We start from the raw sequence: 10,502 nt of genomic DNA, 5'->3' as shown, positions 1-10,502 counted from the left end.
CCAGGCACAAGAGTGGGCACCAGCCATTTCCTCTGTCATTTCATAGCCACATTATAGAGTACACATTTTTATCCCCATTTCATGTATCAGGAAACTGAGACTCAGTGCTATTTAGCAATTTGCCCAAAGTTAAGCAGTTACTAATTAGCGAAGCCAAGATTCACGTTTGGTCTGTGACACTCCACACACTGCTCTTTTCTCTAAGCAAGAATTTAAATATTAGCTCATGAAAGCTTTTTTTTTTTTAAGGTTTTATTTATTTATTTGAGAGAGAGAGAGAGAGAGAGAAGAGGGAGAAGCAGACTCTCTGATGAGCAGGGAACCTGACGCGGGGCTCAATCCCAGGACCCGGAGATCGTGACCTGAGCTGAAGGCAGACGCTTAACCCACTGATCCACCCAGGTGCCTCTCATAAACGCTTTTTATCTGTGGAGCTGACAGTCCCTTTGGTGTGGTCCAGCGGATGGTGAGCTAACATGGGAGGCAGAGGTATCCTGTGACCTTGATGAAATAATTAAACCTCTCTGACTCTTAGCATCCCTGCCTGTAAAATGGACTTGTAACACTCTCCCTCCCTCAAGACCTTGAGAGGACCAACTTTAGGACTGAATAGAGAAACAAACTGTCCTAAACCCTCACTTTACAGATAAAGAGGCTGAGGCCCAGATGGACTGTGCAGCTTTTCCAAGTTGCTTAATCAAAGGATGACCAAAACCATACTAGAACCCCAGTGTATCAGTCAGCTAATGCTTTGTAACAATGGCTGGAGTTCATTGTAAAGTTAAAAACATAATTCTCATGCACATATAAAATGAATACATGTCAAAGATTTTTATGCAATCCATTAAGTAATGAGAGAATCAGTAAGATGTTGAGACCAGCTCAAAGGAGATCTTGAAGAACAGTGGCATGTACGGATAATCAGGAATGCTGAAATGAATTTTCTAAAAGATGCAAAACAGGTTAAAATTCAACAAGCCATAAAATTTAAGGTTTGGGATTATCTTTTCCATAGGGTACAAATATATCATATCTCCACAGCACAAAATTCATCTACACTGCTATCAGTTTTCGAGTTAACTTTTGACCCTGTGGAGTGGTAAAATATAAAAGATATGTAAAAATATAATATAATATATGTAATATATTATATGCAAATATATGTAAATGTAATATATGTGAAATATAAAAGATGGTTAAAAAAAAAGATATCCTGTACAGGATATCAGCCAAAGGTATAAATGTCTATAGGTCAGAAAATCCCCAGAGGGCTTTCAGCACTCTACCAAAAGGACTCTAAATAATCTCTTTTGCTGTTTTCTAATTTTCCTGATATAGAAAACCACAGAAATTTCAATAGCTTTCAATCATAAGCAATTATTCATCCCTCACAGGTCAGGAGGCTGTGGGATGGCTCTGCTCCACGTGTCTCATTCTGGAGCCCAGGCTGGAGGGGGCAGCAGCTTTCTGGAGCAAGCTGTTCTCAAAGTGGGTGCCAGGGCTCCCAGAGGAGCAAGCACAAACATGTGATATCTCGTAAGGCCTCGCCTGGAAATGGTATTTTTCACTTCTGCCCGTATTCCATTAGCCAAAGCAAGTTATACGAACAAGCCCAACATTAGTGGGAAGTGTAGTGCTCTCATAGATGTGGGGGGTGAATATTTGCTGAACAGTGATCATTCCCCTAATTTCCCGTCCATATCAAGTTGTGCTAAGATTTGAAAAAAAAAAAAAGTGTGGACAGAGAGGCACTATGCAAACACACAGGACCAAGAGTGTTTTAAGTGTAGAGATCAGCTGTGACCACCTGCCCCTTTTTCAGAAGTGAAAGAGAATAAGTTTGTCCAGCAAACGGTTAAGTTTGGGAATGAGTTCATGCTGATGCTTGGTTTCATGACATAATCTTCTAGCGGTGGCAGGCTCTTGGGGAGATATTTTATGCTCACTTGTGATGTCAAATGGGTGCTAGCCACTGAAAGTCAGTTGAGGAACACATTTCTTAAATAAGGCACATGTAGGTTTGCAGAAGCATGGCTGGGGGAGGGGGATACTGAATGACAGAATACTCATGGCCATGACACATGGTTTTGCTCAAAGAATTTTGAGAAATATTTTAAGTTAAAAGAAGGTAACAGCTCTAATATGGCACATGCAACAATAAATGGCATTTAATGTTTAATGACTTATTTTAACACGTTGTTTATTCTTATGTTTGCCACAAATAAGTAACAGAAAAAAACACCTTATGGTCAACAACCAAAGATGAAGAAGGACAACCATTTGGGGTACCACCCAAGGAGAAAGTTTGACAGCAGGGTGGGAATAACAGATTCATAGAACTGGGAACCTCCTCCTGGAGTAGGGCTGTGTCCAAGTGCGGCCTCAATGAAACCTAGGAGATGGGGAACAGGTTGGGGTCCAAGGTCTCCTCCTCCTCTTAATTCCATTTTTCCTCGTCTTCCTCATCACCATGGTCGCAAGCCCGCTTGCTGCTACCAGTTATGAATTGCCCCCTCTGGTGGCAGATCCTGTGCACTACATTTTCCAGAAGCTCCATGCCTCCTCCCCAAGGACACAAGGGTTTGCAAACCCCAGCTGGAACTTGCACTTATGTGAGGTGGTTTGATAAAATTTACAGGACACTTAACACCCATTTAAAAGGGACCCGTAAGTCAACACACTAGGCTGTTCTTCCTTTGAGGAAGAAGGTTGATGTATTCTTTGCAGTTTTTCTTCATCAGTTTGTAGCATCAAAAGAAAAGTCGAAACAATGAAATTCTATGGGTGCCTGAGTGGCTCAGATGGTTGGGCGTCTGCCTTCAGCTCAGGTCATGATCCCAGGGTCCTGGGATCGAGTCCCGCATCGGGCTCCCTGCTCTTTGGGAGCCTGCTTCTCCCTCTGCCTCTCTCTCTCTCTCTCATGAATAAATAAATAAAATCTTAAAAAAAAAAAAAGAAACAATGAAATTCTACATAACGTAATGTACATGTATTAAACGAGCTCATCTTTCTGTAAGCTTCTGAGGAAGTTATCATTATGACTATAAGATTTAATATATCAGGCAGAGATAGTAAAAATGGAAAATCAGGTTCAAAGAGATTAACAATGGGCCAGACGGCAATAACAGTGTGACTCCCAAGGGCACTCAGCTGGCTCAGTCGGTTAAGCATCCTACTCTTGATTTCAGCTCAGGTCATCATCTCAGGTCATGAGATCAAGCCCCGTTCAGGCTCTGCACTCAGAGCAGAGTCTGCTTGGGATTCTCTCCCCCTCTCCCTCTGTTCCTCCCACCCCTTTAATATAATTAAATAAAATCTTTTAAAAAATAATGTGGCCCCCAAATCTACCTGTAATGTGATATTAAGTCCTTTGGGTCTCTAGTGTTAGCTTTTAACCTCACCACAACCCTGTGAAGAAAATTTTAGTAACATCTCCATTTTCCTGAAAGGGAAACTGAGTCTAAGAGAACTAACATACCTTGCCCAAGGCCACTTGGCCACAGTGTGCCAACGCTGGGACTGAAACCTAGATCCTGCAACATGTAACCCTGGGCTATCACTGCCCTCCTATGAAACACTGGAATGGTAGCATCTTTTGATATTTTCACATTCCCTGAGGAAAATTTCATCTCGTCATGAAGAATTTCCCAATAATGGAGACCCCACCTTCTGGGCTTTAGAGAAACATCTGGGTTTGAGTCTTTGCTCAGTTACTATTCTTTGGTTAACATACACTCCACATACATCCATACATCCACATTTGGGCAATCCACATACATTTTTTAAAAAGATTTATTTATTTATTTGAGCAAGAGAAAGAGAGAGCATGAATGGGAGGGGAAGAGGGAGAGGGAGAGAGAGAATCTCAAGCAGACTCCATGCTGAACACAAAGCCTAACACAGGGCTCAATCTCACAACCCTGAGATCTCAACTGAGCTGAAACCAACAGTCAGACTGAACCTATTGCGCCACCCAGGCGCCCCAATCCACAGACATTCTTAAAGGTATGTTTGTGTAGAACCTACTTCTTTGGGTGGTTGTGACAGCTGAATGAGGCAGAGAAGGAAAGGTGCTCACAACAATGGGATCCCTTGGAAGACAACTGGCCAGAGATATTCAAGCAGAGACCAAAGAATGTGGCTATAGATTGAAACAGATTAACATTGTTAACTTGCTAGGTTCATGATCCCTTAGTGGAACGTGAGGTCCTTGTGGTGGGTTCATGTTATGGGCCAAGCTGTATCTCCCGCCAAACTTATATGTGGACTCTCTAACCTCCAGTCCCTCCAGATGTGACTGTATTTGGAGATAGGACCTTTCAACAGGTGATTTAGTTAGAATGAAGATGTTCGAGTGGCCCTAGTCCAATCTTACTGGTGTCTCTGAAGAGGAGATTTGGACACATAGATGCCAGGGTATGCAACACACAGAAAAAAACCATGTGAAGACACAGTGAGAAGCCAAGGAGAGTGGCCTCAGGAGAAACCAGCCCTGCCAACAACTTGGTCTTGGACTTCCAACTTCCAGGACTGTGAGAAAATGAGTTTCTGCTGTTTAAGCCCCCCATCTGTGGGGTTTAGTGATGGTAGTGGTAACAAACTAATACAAGTTGAAATCAGTATTTTATAAAATATGGAACTGCATGTATCAGAAGATATCACCACATTGGGATAGCACTATTTTAGTTATATGTCTTATCGTATTATGTGGGCTGGGCTGGGATATAAAATGGCAGTCACCAAAGGTGGAACAACATTGGATTTGACACCCAAAACTTCTCTTCTAATTTGGACGTCATATTAATTATGACGATAATTAGCATTTAGTATTCACAGCGTATCAGCACGCAGTAAGCGCTTCTAAGTGCCAACGGTTTACAAATGTTAACTCCTTCACTCCTGTAACATCCTTTCAAGATAATTGTTATTCCTATTTTACGGGTGAGGCTGAGACTGGTTATTTAAACTGTCCAGGGTCAAATATTTAACATTTTTCAGAGACAGGAATCTTGCCCAAAGCAGGCTCTCTCAAAATAGGCTTTCCCTATTCAGCATCATTGTGCAGCTACCCATAATTCTCTGCCCAGTTACTTAGCACCCAGGCATCAGCTTCCCCTCTGCAAAGAATTCCGTGATGGAAATTAGGAAGACCTTGGACTAATAGGCTCTGTGCATGTGATTGGCTAAGGGTACAATGGGCCTTTGATGATTGCAGTAAGAACACCGAGCACTTCTCCAGTTGGCATGGAGCTTTTCTTCTTGTCACTAAGGTAAACGGAGCATTGCGATGTCTGTGGGGGTGGGTAATGAGGCAAAAAGGTCTAGTCCTTCAGGACTGGAAGGAGGTGAGAAAATGGTCCTGGCACTCCTTGTATGAAGACACTGTGAATAGCGTCTGCCCACAGCATCCAGCCCTCCCGCGCAAGCAGGCTCCGGGCCAGACGCTCTTGAAAGCAGGTACATGGGCTCATTAGCAGGGAAATGGCAGTGGGTAATTGGAATATGTAAATGGCATGGGCAAAGAGGGTGTTTTAACAAGCAAGACCCAGAGAGAAGGCGCTTAATTTGGTAGAGAGAAAGGAACAGACTGCCCAGGGAGCCAATTACTGGAGCCACAGGATGGATGCTCAGCTTCGGGAACCCACAGTCAGAACGCAGGGAGCCTGGGACATTGGGTGCATTTGTTTCCACTGCTGAAATGCCAAGTGACCCATGACCCAGCCCTGCCTTTTTTTTTTTTCAGATACCAATTGTTGGGGACTCTCTTTCCTAAATACTTCTGGCCATCATCCTCTCTCGTCTCCAGGATCTGCCACCACTTTCCTTCTGGACCTCAACATCTCAGTTGGGCAATGTCTTGTAGCTTGAATTTGTTTCTCCCGCTCTCAATCTGCAACCTACTGAGTCATCAGAAAGACCTTTCTGAAACCACCTGGGACCATCACTGTATGCTTAAAGCACCTTCATGGTCCCCAAGTTCATAAGCCTGGCATCTAGGCAAGCCTGCCCCATGTGGCCCCTGTTCCATTCATGCTTGCCTCCGGACATCTTGCCCCGGAAGCCCCATGCTTTGTCTTGACCCCGAGCCTTTGCATGTGCTAAGCCTCCCACCTGGCACAGCATTCTCTGAAAGTAACACATCTCAGTGGCTAAAAGCACAGACTCCAAATAACCTGGGCTTGAATCCTGGGGCCATTATTTCTCAGCCATGTGACCTTGAGCAGGGTACTTAGGCTTTCCAAGTGTCATTTCATCATGGTTAATACAGAGAACAATAACTATAATGCCTAGCTCATAACTTTGTTGCTAGGATTAAATGAGATCATCTATATAAAGCACTTAGCTCAGTGCCAGGCACATAGTAAGCACTCAGTAAATGTAAGTAATGATGATGAATGAATATCTATCATGAGTCAGGTCCTTGAAATGCAATGATGATACAGAAATGAGTAAACTGATTTGCATTGTTTATCTCATCTTTTCAACTAAATATGGAATTAATTATTCAATTTTCTTTTATTCCCCCTCCTGTTTCCCACAGACAGAGTAACTCATGAAACAGGCAGTTAGCAAATGCTTGTTGGAAGGATGAATGAATGAATTCATTAATGGATGAATTGAATATTTTACCCTGCACAACAGGTGCCCCCCACTATCTGAAAGTAGATCATTCCTATGAAACCTTTTGTAAGCCAAAACGGTATAGAGCGAAGAAGCAATTAATTTATATAGAAATTTTTTTTTAGCATTTCTAGACCCTGAAAAAAACCTCTCTTAGGCTTTTCTGATACCTTAGGACACATTTTGCTAACGGATGCACAAAATAAATGGAGATAAATCACAGATGTTCATAGACATAGTTCAAAGCTCTGTCATTTGATGCCCGGATGCTGAGTGTAGTTCCCAGGGAAGGAGCTGGGGGGCGCCGCTCTTCCTGCTTGGGGTGCTTACTGCCTCTATCATGGCTCATTGCTAAGCAAAAATTGAATGCTAAAGTTTTTCTTCCTTCTTTCCTTCCTTCCTTCCTTCCTTCCTTCCTTCCTTCCTTCCTTCCTTCCTTCCTTCCTTCCTTCCTTCTTTTCCTCCCTCCCTCCCTTCCTCTCTTTCTTTCTAGAAGCAAAATTCTCTTCCAATTTCTTTCAGTTAGTGAAAACAGGTCCTCATGTAGGTCTTTTGTAAAAGTGAAGTGGCATTACATACACTTTTGAAAAGCTGGGGATACCTGTATAATTAGTCCAAAGAAAAGGAAAAAAATGATATTCAAGAAACACCCAAAATAAATGTAAAGGTTAACGTAAGAATTGCAAATGCGAGGCAGGGAAAAGAAACACTTTTTCCAATTGAGAACAATCTAAGTGAAGTCCTTTAATTATTGCCATCTGGAGTGAAGGTGAGTGCCGTTTGGCTCAGAGCTCACTTGTTGCCCATCAGTCCTGACTTGAGCTGCCTTCCACGGTCATGTGTCCAGACTCCTTCGAGTAATGTAGTAAATGTACATAGTACATCACACACTGCAAAGCTCTACCTCAAAATGGATCCCTGAATGGTGTTCAGACCAAGTCGGAGGTAAGGAGGTTGGGAAACATTAGCCCACTTTATCGATAAGGAAACGGTCTAGGTAGGAATCCAGCAACTTCTCCAAGGTCACTAAGCTCAAAGTCACAGAGCCAGGACTAGAATTTGAATCAGGGTCTAAATTCCATAGCTTAGGCTGACCTCATCCTTTGGGTGATGTGTGCAAGGGCGTGCTTTTGCCTGTCTCTCCTTACTCATTTCTGGGAAGGTTTCTCACCTGCAAGGGATCAAGGGTCCATGTGCCCTACCATTGAGTGATATGAAGTCCAGAAAAAGGAAAACAAAGCAAAAGTATGGAGGGAGGAGAGAGGGCAGCACCTCTGAGGATTTGCTGTAGTTAAGTTTTCAAGAATAAAGAATACGTAGAGGGGATCCTTCCTTTCCAAATATATGTGCTTTTGGCTTGAATTGTTACAAGACCCAAACTGGGGTTTGCCTGGTCTCCTCCCAAAAGGCAAGGGGTGTCTGTCTGTCTCCTTGGATGCAAAGACCTGTCTCACTGGCTCCTCCCAGAGGTAGATTTATAACCAGGTGCAGAGCAGGCATTTGGAGGATATGTTATTTGGTCAGAAGCAGTTTTATGGAATCTTGTGATAGTGAGGCATTCTTACGTCCAGGGATGGTGATGTTGCAGAAGCATGATGGGCAGAGGAGGCAATTTTGTATCCAGGAGATGTGTCTGTTCTACCTGAGACACATCTCCCCAACCCCAACCATGACTGCAAGGTCCAGTGTAATCAACCTGCCACCAGGTTGAACCCCTGAGGAAGGTGCCATACTGGAGGCTCAGCGTTGGTCTTCTCCGCAGGTCAGGCATGCTGCAGTAGTTTTGGCAATTGTCACCACCAGACTATTAACAGAGGGTACTTCTGGGTAACAGGATGACAAATCATTGTTGCTGCCTTTTTGCTGCTTTGTATTTCATAATAACTATGAGGCACTTCTTGTGCAACAAATAATAAAAGCAAATTTAAACATGGTCCAAGACAGTCATTTAATGTGTTTTGGGGAACAGGGTGGGGGGACAGGGCCCCTGTTAACTTGTGCCCATGAACCTGAGATTCTGTCCTGCTCCTTTGATTACAGAAATCGTCCCTGGAGCATCATCTCTCGGCAAGCACGTTTCTGTTCATCTCATCCCTGGAGGCTTACACCCCCGGGGAAGCAGGATGTACAGAGAAAAGAACTCAGGCTCAGAGAAAGTCTTTTGGCTTCTCTCTCCTTACTCATTCCCAGGAAGGCTCCCCACCTGCAGGAGAGAAGGAGTTCATCAGAGACGAAGACCAGTGAAAGGGGAAACAAATCAAAGGCATAGGGGAGGGGCGTCAGGTGGCAAATCTGAAGACTAGGAATTGGTTGGGTTTTCAAGGTCGCACACTGAGGTTGTGCAGAGCTGGAATGGAAACCAGCAGTGGAATGCCCTGTTGTTTGTACCAGGGCCCCCAGTCTGGCCCTGATGGATACTGTGTTCCTGAACTCTGTCATGGTACCAACACCCTGTTGGTACCTGAGGTTCTTGGGTACTTTAAGCCTCAAAGAAGATTCCTTTCAATAGAATATAGGACATTTGATTTCTGTTAGCTGGAATCTGTGCTACGGAGTGTTGCGATTACACAGTCCCCCAAATGGCACTGAGAATGCCTCCCGTTTTTCGTGACATTTCCAAGCCTCCTATCTGAACAACACTCTGCATTGGATTATAAAACCATTAAGCAAATCAATTTCCAAACTACATGGCAGTTTCCCTATCATTGGATTTAACTGGATCAGAGGGTTGATTTATATTGACTTTACCTCACGTTTTATGGGAGGCATGAACATAGCCCCTACACTTGATCTTAAAACATTAATATTTGATAGTCTGCAGCTCTCATCAAAATAGAAGTCTCCTCACATGCCGGAGGATCCAAACTGTTATTCTGAAAATCTGAACTTTTGATTAATTGCCCAGTAATGATGTCTTCTTTCTATGGGGTCCTCGACTAGTCTCCTTTGATGCTTATCTGGTGAGTCTTTTTATTTTAAATTCTGTCAAAATGTTTTTGTTTTGTTTTGTTTTTTTGTCACCATGTTACTTGAGTTGCAATGGGTACTAAGACTTTCCAAGAATAAAGATTTTCACAATGGTAAAAAACAAAACCAAATCCCATATGCAAACATACAGCCAATATTTCATTGTGAGCCAAGCATTGTTCTGGGGCTTTACATTCTGCCTTCACTTATTAGTCATTCATTCATGAATAGGTATTGAGAGCCTACTAAACAGCAAGCATCCTTCTAGGCTTCAGGGATAGAACCCTGAGACCCCGCTCTTGCTTAGTGAGATAGTAGTAAACAAAACGCAGCTTGGATCATTTTAGGCAGTGATAAAGGTAACCAATAAATAAAACAGGAAGGGATTGAGGGCGACTTTAGAAAAGGGGCTCAAACAAGAAGGATGGAATTGTTCCTTAGTCAGTTGGGATAGGAATGCAATGGAAAGCTCAGGAACCTGCGCTGGTGTGCTGGGGGTGGAGGGTGAACAGATGTTCAGAAGCATGCTTGGTGGGGGGGGGCGGGAGTTGCAGCTTCCATTTGGAGCTTCTCTCACCTAGGCTAGTCCCTTCCTCTGCACTCTTTCTCGTTTCCAGTGTTTGCACTGACCGGTTACTTACCAGCCTCCAACTAACTCACTGCTGAGCATCATTCTCTTCATGAACATCTGTGGGGGTCCTACTGTGCGTGCAGTCACATGTCCATAAACCAGTTCATGCAATGTTCACAAAGTGAAACCCGCAGCCCCCTGACGGATGAATAATCTCTCTCAGTCAGGTTGTAGCTCTTATTCTATATTAAGGTCCCATATTAGAGTCACTCTCTGGACAAACTATTCTGTAGCTTTAAGCGGTTTATTTTTGTGCCTATACAACACTGTTTAATGATTTCAG

The sequence above is a fragment of the Mirounga leonina genome, unplaced genomic scaffold, assembly GCF_011800145.1.
Source record: "Mirounga leonina isolate KUSES-001 unplaced genomic scaffold, KU_Mleo_1.0 Mir_165, whole genome shotgun sequence".
NCBI lineage: Eukaryota > Metazoa > Chordata > Mammalia > Carnivora > Phocidae > Mirounga > Mirounga leonina.
This window is presented reverse-complemented; position numbering follows the sequence as displayed.